Source organism: Engraulis encrasicolus, chromosome 9 (assembly GCF_034702125.1).
Source record: "Engraulis encrasicolus isolate BLACKSEA-1 chromosome 9, IST_EnEncr_1.0, whole genome shotgun sequence".
Lineage (NCBI taxonomy): Eukaryota > Metazoa > Chordata > Actinopteri > Clupeiformes > Engraulidae > Engraulis > Engraulis encrasicolus.
The window spans coordinates 53733062-53748061 of record NC_085865.1 but is presented as its reverse complement, the minus strand read 5'-3'; the positions used below and the strand labels follow the sequence as shown (position 1 = coordinate 53748061).

At 41.3% G+C, this 15000-nt stretch overlaps 1 protein-coding gene and 2 long non-coding RNA genes across 3 annotated transcripts in view; 2 read left to right on the top strand and 1 right to left on the bottom strand.

Annotated features, from left to right (window-relative positions):
* Positions 1-15000, top strand: part of ptchd1 (patched domain containing 1) — a 46069-nt gene that overhangs the window by 14264 nt on the left and 16805 nt on the right. The window lies entirely within an intron of this gene.
* Positions 4616-6633, top strand: LOC134456011 (uncharacterized). Its single transcript, XR_010036219.1, has 2 exons — positions 4616-4918; positions 5619-6633. It is a non-coding gene; the product is annotated as an uncharacterized LOC134456011 (long non-coding RNA).
* On the bottom strand, positions 6642-8380 carry LOC134456010 (uncharacterized). Its single transcript, XR_010036218.1, has 3 exons — positions 7919-8380; positions 7208-7305; positions 6642-7033 (listed from the first exon to the last, which is right to left on the bottom strand). It is a non-coding gene; the product is annotated as an uncharacterized LOC134456010 (long non-coding RNA).

Sequence of the window (15000 nt, the reverse complement as noted above, 5' to 3'; positions counted from 1 at the left end):
CTTGGGTCATTATCAACAAACCCACAAAGTTTTGTCCAAAAATGTTTAGTTTTTGAGTTATGCTGCTGACAAACAGACAGAAAAACAGACAGACAAACCAACGCGACCGAAAACATTACCTCCTTGGTGGAGGTAATTAGCTAATGTTGTTTTTATGCCCTGATGGAACAGACATCTAGGGGCTGTGACAATGTAGTTTAATGATGATATTAAACTACCAATTATGGTAATATTGCTTATTATGTTATGTTAATGTGATATAATTAAATATATATTTTTTATATTGTTTCTAAACTGAAGCAGGTTAGCTGATATGATTACTATACAAACTATCTTAAAAATGCTAATTATGGTACAAAATGAAATGATTAACTACGACTCTAGTCTTACTCAACAAAAGTAGGTTAACAAAGATACTAATAAGGTTAATTATTTTAAGATGTTTTATTGGACTGTCTGTTAGGCTATCAATGCTATATGCAGTAGCTCAGAGTAGATGGTTTATGCTAAATATGCTAGCACTCAGCACACACAGCATTTTTAGCATTTTCTGTGGGAATGCAGTCTCGTTATAACTTGGGAAATTCCATGCTGCCTTGTCCAATCGTTCCAATGTGAAAGACCTCATGGAAACACTATACTTGTGTGCAGTTTGTACCATTTTACCAAATTAAATTAACTTCTGACAACATCTGAACATCAAATATTATCTTATTGTGATGCATTGTAAAATACATTTTACAATTTATTTGATTTATTTTTTTATTTTATTATTTATTTGAAATAGGCCTATATTTATATCCCCGAAACGCGGAGCGTCGGGGATGTAATGGTTTTGCGTGCCGCGTCCGCCGCGTCCACAGCGTCCACAGCGTCCACAGCGTCCACAGCGTACTCGTCCGCGTCCGCCGCCACCGCTGCTGCGTAAGGTCTTTCGTGTTAACGCGATAACTTTTGAACGGATGTTTGGATTTGTCCCAGATTTTTTGGGTGAATGCTCTAGGGCAGCTGATTCGAGTTTGGAGGTCAACGTTTTCAAGATGGCTGAATTCAAGATGGCCGAATTTTTGTTTGGCCTTCTGACTGGGTGGATGGATTTCTCCCAGATTTGGTGTGTTAATGCTCTAGGGTGGGTTCATGAACTTATTCGAGTTTGGAGGCCAACACTTTCAACATGGCTGAATTCAAGATGGCCGAATTTTTGTTAAGCTCATAACTTCTGATCAGTCGGATGGATTTTTCCCAGATTTGGTGTGTTAATGCTCTAGGGTAGGTTCATGAACTTATTCGAGTTTGGAGGCCAACACTTTCAAGATGGCTGAATTCAAGATGGCAGAATTTTTGTTTGGCTCATAACTTCTGATCAGTCGGATGGATTTGTCCCAGATTTGGTGTGTTAATGCTCTAGGGTAGGTTCATGAACTGATTTCAGTTTGAAGGTCAACAGTTTCAAAATGGCGGAATTTTTATTTGGTCCATAACTTCTGACTGGGTGGATTGATTTGCCCGGTACTACCTTATTTTAACAGTTCACCATTTCAGTGAATCTACCATATTATTTAGGTACAGTGTAACAATATTTAATACCATGTAATACTAGTGTAATACCAGTGTAACAATATGCAATACCAGGTACAGTGTAATAACCAATGTACAATATTTAATACCATGTAATACTAGTGTAATACCAGTGTAACAATATACAATACCATGTAATACCACTTACACAAAATACATGATGTAGTACAAAATTGGTACATGGTGTTACACTGGTATTACATGGTATTAAATATTGTTACAATGGTTATTACACTGTACCTAATGTGGTATATTCACTGTAATAGTGAACCATTAAAACAGTGTTACCATTTGCCCCATTTTTTGCTTCATTTTCACAATAGTCATTTGGTTTTAAGCCTATGCACGTCATTGATCTATGTATAGATATTAAATATATTTCTTTAATATTTTGTATTTATCATATACGTTTATGAAAAGGTGGACGGGAGTGGTAGGAATTATGGGGGACTGGAAGCGTTGCGTTTCGGGGATATACCTTAAGCAGTCGAAGGCGACTGCACAGGCAGTCTAGTTTACATTTGAGATTGAAGTGGATTAAGAGAATAGATTCATTAGAATAGAGGGGGCTGTTTTCCAGCAGGGGCCATTTTACTATTTTGCTTGAAAATAAAAATAGAACACACTGAAAAGAGTCCTCACAGGAAGCACAAGAGTCCTCATAGGAAGCACAAGTCCCTTTTCAGTTTTTGTGGCTATATCAAACAGTTCGGTCCGGTTTGACGTATTCAGACCTAAAGGTCTTGGCCTTAGCTGAAGCTGCCTCCTTGTCTGATGGTGACTCTGCCTATGTCTCTGATGTTGATCCTGCCCCTGATGGTGACCCTGTCTCTGTCCCTGATGGTAACCCTGCCTCTGCCCCTGATGGTGACCCTGCCTCTGTTCCTGATGGTGACCCTGCCTCTACTACGGATGTTGATCCTGCCTCTGTTCCTGATGGTGACCCTGCCTCTGTCCCTGATGGTGACCCTGTCCCTGTCTCTGTCTCTGATGTTGATGATGCCTCTGCCCCTGGTGCTCTGACCCTATTAACCTTCAGAGGTTTTACAGAAAAGTATTGGTTTTGTCCTTGAACAAGATATGGCCATGCTTGGGGCATTTAAAGTGATGGTTCAGAGTAGTTTTCTGCCATGGTGCTGAAGCTGTCTCCTTGTCTGATGGTGACTCAGTCTATGTCCCTGATGTTGATCCTGCCTCTGCCCCTGATGGCAAAGCTTTAGCAGGACAGAATCTATTCAGCTTGAGTTGATAATAATAAACTCCAGCACTATTTCCAAACTTCCAAATGCTTAGTTTGGTGAATAGAGACCATATTTGTACTACTGTAGAAGTTTGGTGTCATGACATGTTAATTTTCTGAGGTAGGTTTGGAGATGTATGTGAATGCCCAATAGCACTTAAGCCAAGCTATTCGGAATAGCCATACAATAACTCGGCAACTCTGCTAATGTTCACCCAAGCCAGAAAACACTTTGGGTGGACTACTGGATGGATGTCACGGTTCAAATGGCATTAGGGTGAATCTACTCTGAACCATCGCTTTAGTGTCACACCTGATCCGTCAGCTGTGCACCATGTTTAATCAAAAAAAAATGAGATGCTCTTGTGGAGAGCCTACTTGAAGGCGACTGTGGAGGTGACATATCAAGACGGACGCAGCACCCTTCTCAGCACACGACTGAAAGGCTTATTATGCGAGAACAGCCAATGGATGAAAGCGTGGATACTTCTTAGTCATGTAGGCTACAGAATTTACAAGATCAAGGACATTTACTGGAAAAAGTAACGTCAGTATTACAGTATGTGGATGTTATTCTACCTTATGTTTATGTTGAGTATGCATATTTTGTTTGTTTACATTTTTTACATTTAAAAGTTTGAGTCAGAACAAAGCAAGATCACAGCACACTCCAACACTTCAGCCATGATATTTATGGAAAGTAATGCCAATTCTATATTGAACTCATTTTACCTAATGTTTATGTTGAGGATGCTACAGTATGTGTGTGTGTTTTACATTTCAATATGATGAAAAGTATTCTGGTAAAATAGAATTTTATACAGAATAGCAGTCTGTCATTTTAATTAACATTATTTTTTTGTATAACAAACAAAAGACATTTAATTTCACTATTTGTGTAGTTCATGTATGAAATTTGCAGTTCAAATGTTTGCATTAAAGGAATTGAAATTTTGAATACTGTAGGCTATGTATTTGTCATTATTATAATAGCTAAAAACTTTGTAGTTAGACAATTGGATTGAACACATAGGAAATGCAGAGGATAAGGATAGATTGCATTCTCACAGAAAATGCTGGAAGCAGGCTTGCCTTTTGGGGCAGAGATGAAACAAAGTACTATTGAGAAAACAAAGCTAAAAGAAATGTTGGGAAAAAAACCATCCACCCAGTCAGAAGTTATGGGCCAAACAATTCAGCCATCTTGGATTCAGCCATCTTGAAAGTGTTGTAGCTCTGCGTTTTGGGGATATACTAAATGACATACATGGTATTTTAAGTTGGCTAAGGAACACTACATATGATATAATTTTGAAAATCAACATGGGTCCGAGTGGGATTCGAACTCACAACCTCCATATCTGTAATCCAGGACCTTTGCCATTGATACTAAATGACATACATGGTATTTGAAGTTGGCTAAGGAACACTGCATATACAATTTTGAAAATCAACATGGGTTCGAGTGGGATTCGAACTCCCAACCTCCATATCTCTAATCCAGCACCTTTGTCATTGATACTAAATGACATACATGGTATTTTTTAAATTGGATAAGGAACACTGCATATGATATAATTTTGAAAATCAACATGAGTCCGAGTGGGATTCAAGCTCCCAACCTCCATATTGCAGGACTATTACCATTGGGCCAAGCAGCTGCCTATGAAAAGCATTACAGCAAGACAATATTACATTGCATTGAAGAGCTGAACAATAGACTTCTAGAACTACAGAGCAGTTGCTCGTTAAGAATAGAATGTTGAGAGAAAGTGACAGTTGAGATGGAACCCTATCCATGATTTGCATGTGACGTCAAACGTTCTAGTGGACGGCTACTGGACGGCAAGAGTGCCGCATTAATGAATGGATTCCTATGGGACTCGCAACGTTTAGTAACTCATAACGTAACTTAGATCGCCGATAAACTAAACACCGTGAACACCCATTGTGCTGTTTGTTACAAAAACAGATAGGGTTACAACCCAGGCGTGACTTTTCACTGGATCTCAAAATAAAACGAGAAAGCTGAGGTGAATCGCGGCAACCAACTGGAAAACCATCAAACTAGCCTACTCAAGTAGCTGGATGAGCACCACGGTAAGTTTCTCATTTGCCATCCTTTGTATCATCATTTGTCTCTTAATTCGTGAACGCTAGTTAATTTAAGTCTAATGTGCAATTTCAGTGGCTTTTTCTGTTAGGTCAATGTAAGATGCTTTCCATGATTAACGTTAATTATCAGCATCATTACGCTATGATGGACGCTAAGATATTGCAGGCTGTAACATAAACACGGAATTCATAAAGCTCTTGGTGAAATAGCAAGGCTATGACGTTCATACTGTTAAGGTTCAAATGTAAAAATAAACCATGTGTACATCTCTAGCGCTGATTTCCCAAGTAGTAGGCCTACTCTCCAGCATGATGCTGTCAATGCCAATCACCTTATCCATGCTGGCCTATTTATAGCCTAATGACATGCATAGGCCCACCAGTGTCGATGTTGTTGTCAATAATATGAAGTCCACCACTTTGTTGTGTTGTCATCCAAATTGTCTGCCCTCTGAAATCAGTCACACACATCAGAGGCTTAATGGTTTGGGAAGTGGTATTACGATTGGAGGGTTGCAGGTTCAAATCCCATCCTACACCTCTCCCGTCACCTCCCATCCAGGCTGAAGTAGGCCTATGAGCTAGGCACCAAGCCCCATGCTGCAGGGACAGTTAACAATTCACTGTGAGTAACGAAGTTGCTTTGGATAAGTGTCAGCTAAGTGTTATCTTTCTGTTTCTCCAGATGAGAAGAGCGATGATCTGATGTCATGACACATTGGATGTATGGAAGAGCCAGAGGTCCAGCACACCAAGTCAAGTTTAGCCGATTTCAACCTTTTAATCACACCAACTCAATGTAGTAATCAGTTCATTCAATGGCTCAAATAGTTTATTTTTAGACACAAAGTACAAATACATTTCAAGGTTTTGTAGGTGATGGGAGGGGATATCTATTGTGGGGTGGACATCTACAATAGACATGCAAGTACTTATTTATATTAATAAATGGTTATCTGAACTAGGCCTGTAATAGTCAACCCATTGATGCTGGATGCTGTGTACTCGTTGTATTGACCTAGGTGCCTGGAGCGACACAGCATTTAGGCATGACATATTAGATTTTTTTAGATTAAAAATGTGGGTATGTTAGAGCTGAATCAATGTTCTAATGCAAGAGGATAGTCTTAGCTTTTAAAACTCATATCATGTCTGTATGTGCTTCAGAGACTTATTTAGTTATTTGGGGTTTTTTATAGGATGAGGACACCTTTCTTAAAAGGGGCATAGGCAATTAGCTGGCATTTTGGTGCCGGCTGAAATGGGTTAATATTATTTACATACAGCACTATCCCCATACCAGTATACCCATGTCACCTGAGATATACATTTAGTGGAGACAATATAATTAGTTAGACTAGACTGAAGATTGACAGGCGGTCATGGGTAAGTGGTTAGAGTGTCAGCCTTGTATCCCAAAGGTTGCCGGTTGGACTCCCGACCCACCAGGTTGGTGGGGGGAGTTAAGTAATCAGTGCTCTCCCCCATCCTCCTCCATACCTGAGCATGGTACCGCCACACTGCTCCCTTGGGGCGCCATTGGGGGCTGCCCCCGTGCACGGGTGAAGCATAAATGCAATTTCGTGCAGTGAACACTTGTGTGCTGTGTCACAATGTCAATGGGAGTTGGAGTTTCCCAGTTGGGCTTTCACAGAAAATGTTCTACGTTGTTGTATTAGTACAATAAAATAAGCAAGACATGTCTGGATGGACTTCATCATTTCAGTTATTTATTATCACAGCTACTCACCATCAATGACAACCAGGGCTCACCAGCCAACCAGCCAAATGCTGGGAAAATTAAGTTTTGCTGGTAGAAAAGAAAACATACTTGGCACTTTGACCCATTATTTAATGTACCGGTATGTTTGGAGATTAACATACTAGCCATTTTGGCTACTAGTGAATAAAAAAAGTTAATTTAGAGCCCTTCTGAAAACTCCAACAACTGGTACAGGTGATCAGTGCATCAGGGGAGGAATGTAAGGGTAGGCCCGATGGATGAGGGGAACAGCATCACTGATGGTGAGGTCCTGGTGCTGCTGCAAAGCCAAAGAGGAAGAAGCCTCTCTGGACACCTCTTCATGTTGGCTCCCCCATCTAATTAGAAAAAAAGAAAAGACAAACATGCTATTTAAATGAATCTAGCCATGCATTGTAATGTACTGGTACAGTACTGAATAATTAACTCCCTTGGCAATATTGTCTGAATTAAAATGTGATGTATAATGTCAGAAAATAACACTCATCCCAACTTACTAGTCATGTATTTACCTGTGCTGCTGGGATGCAATTCTTGGACGTCATCCTGGCCACCATGACTCATGGTTTTAGTTTGGGTGTTGACCACCTGACTGATGAACCTGCAATTACTAAACAATAAAAACAATAAAAGATAAATAACAGGTTTGTTGTGCTTTTCTTTCTCTTGTGAAGGTCATCTTTTCAAATGATTTATTTAATCAAATCAAATCAAAATTATTTAATCAAAGTATGTAACCGACATTCTGTCCTATGTGTTTCTACATGTGCAATGTAATGCAACACCGATTTGAAACATTGAAGTATGTCAAGTCAGCTTTTATTGTCACTTTATTTATGGTCATACAAGGGAAACGACGTTTTCTCTCTACCATGCCAGGACATAGGACTGACAATTACAGACAGAAAGTGCAAGACAGGACAGGTAGCAGTGATGGACTGGTAACATAAGTGGTCAATAATAATACAGTACAAATGAACATATTGGACATGTAAACAGAAGATATAGAATTATATTTCACAATAGCCTACATTGTGCAGACGTGGCTGAAACAACAATGAAATCCACTTGGATGAAACGAAGCGAGAGAATTCAAGTTAACCTACAAGATACATCTGAGATGAAAAGATATGCTATTCAAAACACCACTTTGCGAAATGCCTGACACAAAATGTACCGTGCGTCTTGTAGCCTAGTAAGTTAGGTTAGCAGCATTATCTTACCTGTGCCATGCCACGAAGAAGAGGATGCAGCCGCGGTGCCCAGCCACCAATGAAGAAACGGTGCATAAATGTGCTTATTTTGCCAATGCAGAGGTTTGGTTTAAGTTCACAACTTTACTGAAAAAAATAAACACGGGATAAAAAAATATATATCGCAGGCAGAGTAAGTTCATGGCTGGAAGCAAGCAACAACTTTCTCTTCTTCTCCCAGTTTCTCGTACCGCCCGTTCCCGTTATGCCATCTAGTGGAGCAGAATACATTTGAATAAATCTATGATTTGAACACATCCACCGTGGCCAACCTAGCCTGATAACGCCAGGTACATATCCCGTTTAAAAAATACAAGAACTACGTGTTTCTTTGGTATTTTATGGTCAAAGTTGTCTTCGTCTGCATATAATTCCTATGTACGAATGTGTACTTCTGCCGTCCAGCAAAATCGATTACGTAATATTGTGACGTCAATGCAAATGATGGATATTGGCTGCACCTGTTCTGATTGACTGAATGGCAGTTAGTATGGTGCTCTAAGGCAGAGGGCAGATTCAGAAAAAGTTTTTTTGTCTTTAGCTTGATGTTGCTAAAAAAACCTAAAAGGAATTGGCACGTGTCCTGCTTACAGATCAGAGTCATACGTGTGATCTCTCTAACAGTCTCTGAATGAAGTTTATAGGTTAAACGGTTCAGTCACAAATAGACCTCTTGTGGGACATGCGCTGACCTCTTGAAAAAGGCACTTCAAGCCTCAATGGGAAAACCAATGTAAAAGCCCTGTCGTTTTTACACACCTGCCATTTAAAAAGTAATGGGAGTTGGGAGATAAAACTTTGACAATTTGGAGACATCCCATAGAGCTCGCTAACAATGCGTCAACTAAACTTCTAGGTGAAAGTGTTGATGTTTTATGAACGAAGCCTCCTAGACTCTGATCTTTAGAGTGGCGGAACCTTGGTTCATGAAGGTTCTACCATTGTTTTCAATGGGGACCCAAACTTGCACAAAATCGCCAAAAAGCGGAAAAAGAGACACGGACACGCTATAGCAGAACAAATGATCTCCAAGCCAAGCCGGTCATTTTAGTGTTTGAACGGTGTCTCTATCTGGAAAGGCCTAGGAGGAGATCCATTTTCTATTTTTACTGCCCTGCACAAGAGAATAAAGCAAGCAAGCAAGCATAAACTTTACTTAGAGATTACTAGAATCTGGCCTTGCTCTGCAAGCCCGCTTAAATATCCAGTCACTGTTATTTGCTGCAACAATAGAGGTCAGACGAAATATGAACAGTACAATAGTAAAGTGCATTGCAAATACTGAAGTCATCTGTGCGTTACTGGCAGTTATTACGTTATGGGCATCGTTATTACATTATCAAAGCTTTTTTTTAGTGTAAGGCCCATAACGTAATAACATGCCCATAACGTAATAACTTATTACGTTATGGGCAGAACGTTATTACGTTATGGGTAAGGAATTTTTATTACGTTATGGGCAAGTTATTACGTTATGGGTTTTATTACGCCCAAATTATTACGTTGTGGGCAGTTATTACGTTATGGGCAGTTATTACGTTTTGGGTTCTTACAGTCCCTCAGTCCTCTCTCCCTGTGCCCGGGACAACTGCCCCCCATGTCAGCACCCCTGTGTGTGTGTGTGTGTGTGTGTGTGTGTGTGTGTGTGTGTGTGTGTGTGTGTGTGTGTGTGTGTGTCTGTGTCTGTGTATGTGTGTGTGTGTGTGTGTGTGTGTGTTTGTTTGTGTGCGTGTGTGTGTTCGTGCGTGCGTGCGCGTGTGTGTGACAGTGAAAGAGAGGAAGGAAGAGCCAATCTGCTGTGGTAATCTAATAGGGGCTCCTGAGCTGGAGATCAAGAGTGCTCTCTCTCTCTCTCTCTCTCTCTCTCTCTCTCTCTCTCTCTCTCTCTCTCTCTCTCTCTCTCTCTCTCTCTCTCTCCCCTTCTCCCTGGTAAACACTCTGAGTCGTGATTTAATTAAAACAGAAAACCCCCCTGGTGGAGCATCCTGTGCCATTGTAGACAAGATGGAAAGATAGTTGGAGAGAGAAAAAGAGAAAGAGAGATAGAGAGAGGGAAGGAAAGAGAGTTGGCGATATGGGCAGGATAGCGCGCAACAGTGTTGTCAAAACCCAGCTAAAATCATTAGCCTTATCGCTAACACTATCAGGCCTGCGCTTAAGAGCTAATTCTATTAGAAAAGCATTAGCTCTAAGTTAGCATTAGCAATCATCCTCAAATGGCAGCGTTGTTAGGGAGACAGCTGTGGCATGACTTAATGACATACTGAAGAGAGGACACGTTCTTTTGAGGGTGAAGATTGTGCTCGTCACAGGTAAAGGTGCAGGACAAAGGCTGAATAAAGTTTTGGAGTGAGGAGTCCGCACCCTTATAGGGACACTGTGTGAGATTTTTAGTTGTTTATTTCCAGAATTCATGCTGCCCATTCACTAATGTTACCTTTTTCATGAATACTTACCACCAGCATCAAATTCTAAGTGTTCATTATGACTGGAAAAATTGCATTTTTCATACATGAAAAGGGGGATCTTCCCCATGGTCCGGCATTTTGAATTTCCAAAATAGCCATTTTTAGCTGCAAAAATGACAGTACTTGGACCATACTAGAAAATATTTGTTTAATACTAAGTAAACTTTCATGTAAAGATCAAATTTGGCAATAGGCAGCCCAATTTCAATAAGCAGCATAGTTGCAGTACCTTTTTTGACCATTTCCTGCACAGTGTCCCTTTAAATCCTTTTTTTATTTTTTAAAATTCCATTGCAGGAATTATGTTTCTAGAAGATCGGAAGACTTACTAGAGAATCTGAAGAAGACTATGGTCGAAACGTAATCCTGTAATGGAATAAACAAATAAAAAAGGATTTTAAGGGTGCGGACTCCTCACTCCAAAAGTGAAGAGAGGACACATTGTGTGTTTTGAGAGGACAGTGGGTGTTCCTGAGATATGGCAATACATTATTTGTTCTTGTTCTAGTTCTTGTTGTTCTTGTTTCTTTCTGGCGGTGGTGTTTGCTACAAGGAGACATAGCTATATTGAGGGCTGCTGGGGGATTCAACTCTTAAAAGATTGAGTGAGTAGGAGGAAGAGAGGCAGAGAGAGGCGCCCTCCACCAGTGGGCTCAGGTTGTTGCCTGCAACCCTGAAAGACTGTGGCTCCTGGTTAGACAAGACTATCCCATCTGTGGACCTCCTCGGAGTACAAGCTAGCAGCCATCTATTCAGAGAAATGTCTGCGTAAGGTCTGCATTCATCCTTACATGAACCCTGAATCCAAGCGCATTGCAGTTATGTATTGGCCTGGATGGATGTGTAAGACTTTATAGAGTATGTAACAATACCTTTTTATTTTATTACCTATTACCTTTTTGTGTGTAGCCTACTGTACAGTATATGTGTTTTTAGATTCCATGTTTATAGGCTATGTGTCATGTGTCTTGTGGCTTATATGTAAGGACACCCCTCTTTCTTTTTTAATTGCAAACCTATCTTCGGGTACCAATAAAGTTGAACTGAACTGACCTAAACTGTAAACCAGCTGCGAGCTATTGCTAGTCTAATAATAACCTCTATGTCTTGCTATCCCTCTCCAATCTGTGTTTGGGTAACAAACTCAGGCGAAGATATCAGCAAGAGTTTCCATGATCCACGTTCCATGATTGTAGCGATCGTGCAAGGCAGCATGGGATTTCCCAGTCTAGTTTTCTATGGGATGGAAAGGAATACAGCCTACTGTAGGGGTGTCACAATATGACATTTTAAGCTCATGATTATTGTGGACAGTCATTATTAGGGCAGTCATGGGTAAGCGGTTAGGGCGTCAGACTTGTAGCTCAAATGTTTCCGGTTTGACTCCCGACCCGCCAGGTTGGTGGGGGTAGTGATTAACCTGTGCTCTCCCCCATCCTCCTCCATGACTGAAGTACCCTGAGCATGGTACCGTCCCTCCACACTGCTCCCTTGGGGCGCCATTGGGGGCTGCCCCCTTGCACGGGTGAGGCATAAAATGCAATTTCGTTGTGTGCAGTGTGCAGTGAACACTTGTGTGCTGTGGAGTGCTGTGTCACAATGACAATGGGAGTTGGAGTTTCCCAGGTGGGCTTTCGCTTTCATTGTGTTGTATTATCATGCTTGACGGTATTGTGTATTTTTATCCTAAACTGAACACATTTAGTACCCTGAACACATTGCCATTCTGGTCGTTGCAATTCTGTAAGCTACGTACATGGTAAGCAGCATGATGGACGTTGATGTAAGTTCAAAGCATCTAAAAGGAGTTCAAAACGGTTCAGGTTATGACTGAGTACCACAGGGTTGTGTGGGTATGCTGAGCCTGACTGTCATACCAACCAGCCTGGCTCTTTGAAGTCCCTGGTTAGAGTGCATTCTCAGCTCCCCAGAGATGCAGGGTTTGAAGCCGGGGCTTTGGATGATCTCTCCTCCCCTTTGCAACAGTTAAGAACACAAGATGTTTATACATTGTGCATAAAATGATGGCGCAAACGTTTCAGGGTTCTGCCACCATCAATGCTCTCTGTGCTCAGTGTAGACTCTGTGTGAGCAGAGTGAGCACCAAGGAAGGCAGCACCCTGGAACGTTTGTCCTACTCTGCTCTCAGAAAAATACGTTGACCTTAGTGTTTTCTTCAGAGTGCAAACCTGATCTCACCTTTGAACTGTTCTGTTTGGGTCCATGGCTCTGCGTATTTCTCTATGCATCCTGAGCGCAGCAATATCCTTGCTTCCTACAGAAAAATAGGGAGAAACAAAAACATGACATAAGTAACATATTGCTGTGTACAGTTGGTAGCTGATGAAGGCACTGCGTCATGATGCGAGGGTTGCCAAATGTGACTCATGATTTCCTGTCCAAAAGATGCTCAAAAAACAACTTGGAAGCACTAAATCCTACCTAATTTAAACTAAATTGTATTGATTTCTATGGCAATAAATCTACAAAAAAACTGCCCAATTACCTTTTTTACCAGCAGACGGTCATCCTAAGTAGCCCGATTGGGCAGGAAACAACCCCATCTGGCAACACTGCATGATGCAGTGAGTGGACGGTAATGTCTCCTTGGTGTTACTGATGTTACCACATCTGTTTTTTTCCACTGGCTTATTTAACGCTGCCATATGTTGTGTACAAGTAAGCAGTGAGGAGGAAGTTCCTTTGTGGACCTGTCATGCTCCAGTGTTGCCCGCCTCTGTAATTACACATGGGATCTATAGAGGAGAGAAGGTCGTAATTACAGATGTCATATTGGAGATCTATGCACTGCACTTAGTCCTTACACACAGGATGTGTCTCTGTCTTTGTGCGTGTGTGTGTGTGCGTGCATGTGTGTATGTGTGTGTGCCTGTGCGTGCGTGCATACGTGTGCATATGTGTGTGTGCATGTGTATGTGTACACTGCATTTGTGACAAGATATAAATATTTGAGCAGCTAATGGCTGCTTTAGGTACTTTTGGTGCATATTTGTTTTTCTGAAGGTCTATACAGAGCACATACAGCCTAGAGGACTTGTCTGTGTCAGATAGTGTCCACATGCAAATGTCTGTGCAATATATAATAATAAATATCACCACCACTCACCAACATTATCAGCACTATTTGGAGTTGGGTGGGGATTGTTTTGTTAAGAATTGGTTTATTGGTTCATTAACAAAGATCCCGCACACTGTCCATTCCACCAGCAAGAAACTTTAATACATTTTGGTCATTCAACCTTCAGAAATGCACCTGAAGAAGTGCAGAACTGCAGTTTTTTAAAACTGGTTGATTGATGCAAACATATATTAAAAAAACAAATACATTTTAAAAAAGAAAATAGGAAATCCCATTCACACTTGGAACAGTGCTCTTAAGCCTGACTCAAACTACACGACTATCAGCCCGATTCTCGACTGAAAACCGCCCTTACGACAATCGGTTACCCCCCAGGACCATCGCAAGCGATTGTCGAGCAAGATTTCCGCGTCGTGGCCGACGTCCTAAGATAGAACTTTGGCAGCTCAAAGATTCGCTGATTGCAAATCGTAGAAATCAAACACTGTTTGATATTTGCGACTGGAAATAGAACGTCGGGCATTGTCTCGGTGGTTGCAATCAGGGATGAGATTGACAGTTGCGATTCTCTTCATGTGTGCGGCGCACCCCGACGTCAAAATCAGACACAAAATTGGGAGTTGTGTAGTTTGAGCTCGGCTTTAGCCAGACATAGAACACACCGTAGACGTAGACCTCCAGACTGAGGAGCAGAATGTTTAAGTAAAACAGGTAGCAGTGTTTCTACACATTTGGTGGCCCTAGGAGAACCATAGATCTCGTAGGCCGACGCTCTTGTATTATAATTTGCTATTAACCAGTGGGGGCCCCACAGAAAGGGCAGATTTGGTGGGGCTAGCCTAGTCTGCCCATGGGTTGAACCGGCTCTGGAAACAGGTGCTGTGTGCCGATGCCATGGGTGGGTCCAGGGGGGTCTAGATGACATGCGTGAACCTGGTTCTCTGAAGCCTGTCCTCTGGGTGCCCTCACACCTCCAGACCCTCTCTGTGCCTCATCTTATATATTTGTTTGCCATCCAGCCCCCAACCCTGTCTTACTGGTACAGCCTCCGCAGAACATTATTTTTATAAATGATTTTAGTGGCATCGATTGGTACTTTGGCCACTATAATGTAAGAAAAATGGGGGTTTCGGGCAGAAAAAAAGTAGTATTGATCCATGTTTCAGAATGATGGTACCCTATTATATAAATTACAGTATATACTTCTTGTTGAATTTCTTTCACTTTGTGATGGAGTGCAATTGATATGATTGAGGATGTGCTCTGGATCCCTTCTCAAAGCCTGACTGAAGCATTGCTGACGCAGCATGCTGGGTCTGTTGATGGGTGTGGTGATTTCACTCTGCCTTAACTGCTATATTATCTAAATTCCGGAGATAGGTAATACTGGACCAAGGCAAACAGAAAGTACTGAGATATTTATTATTATTTAACAAATTAGAGGTTAAACGGGGAAGGACCGGCAAATGACCTGGACAGGAATC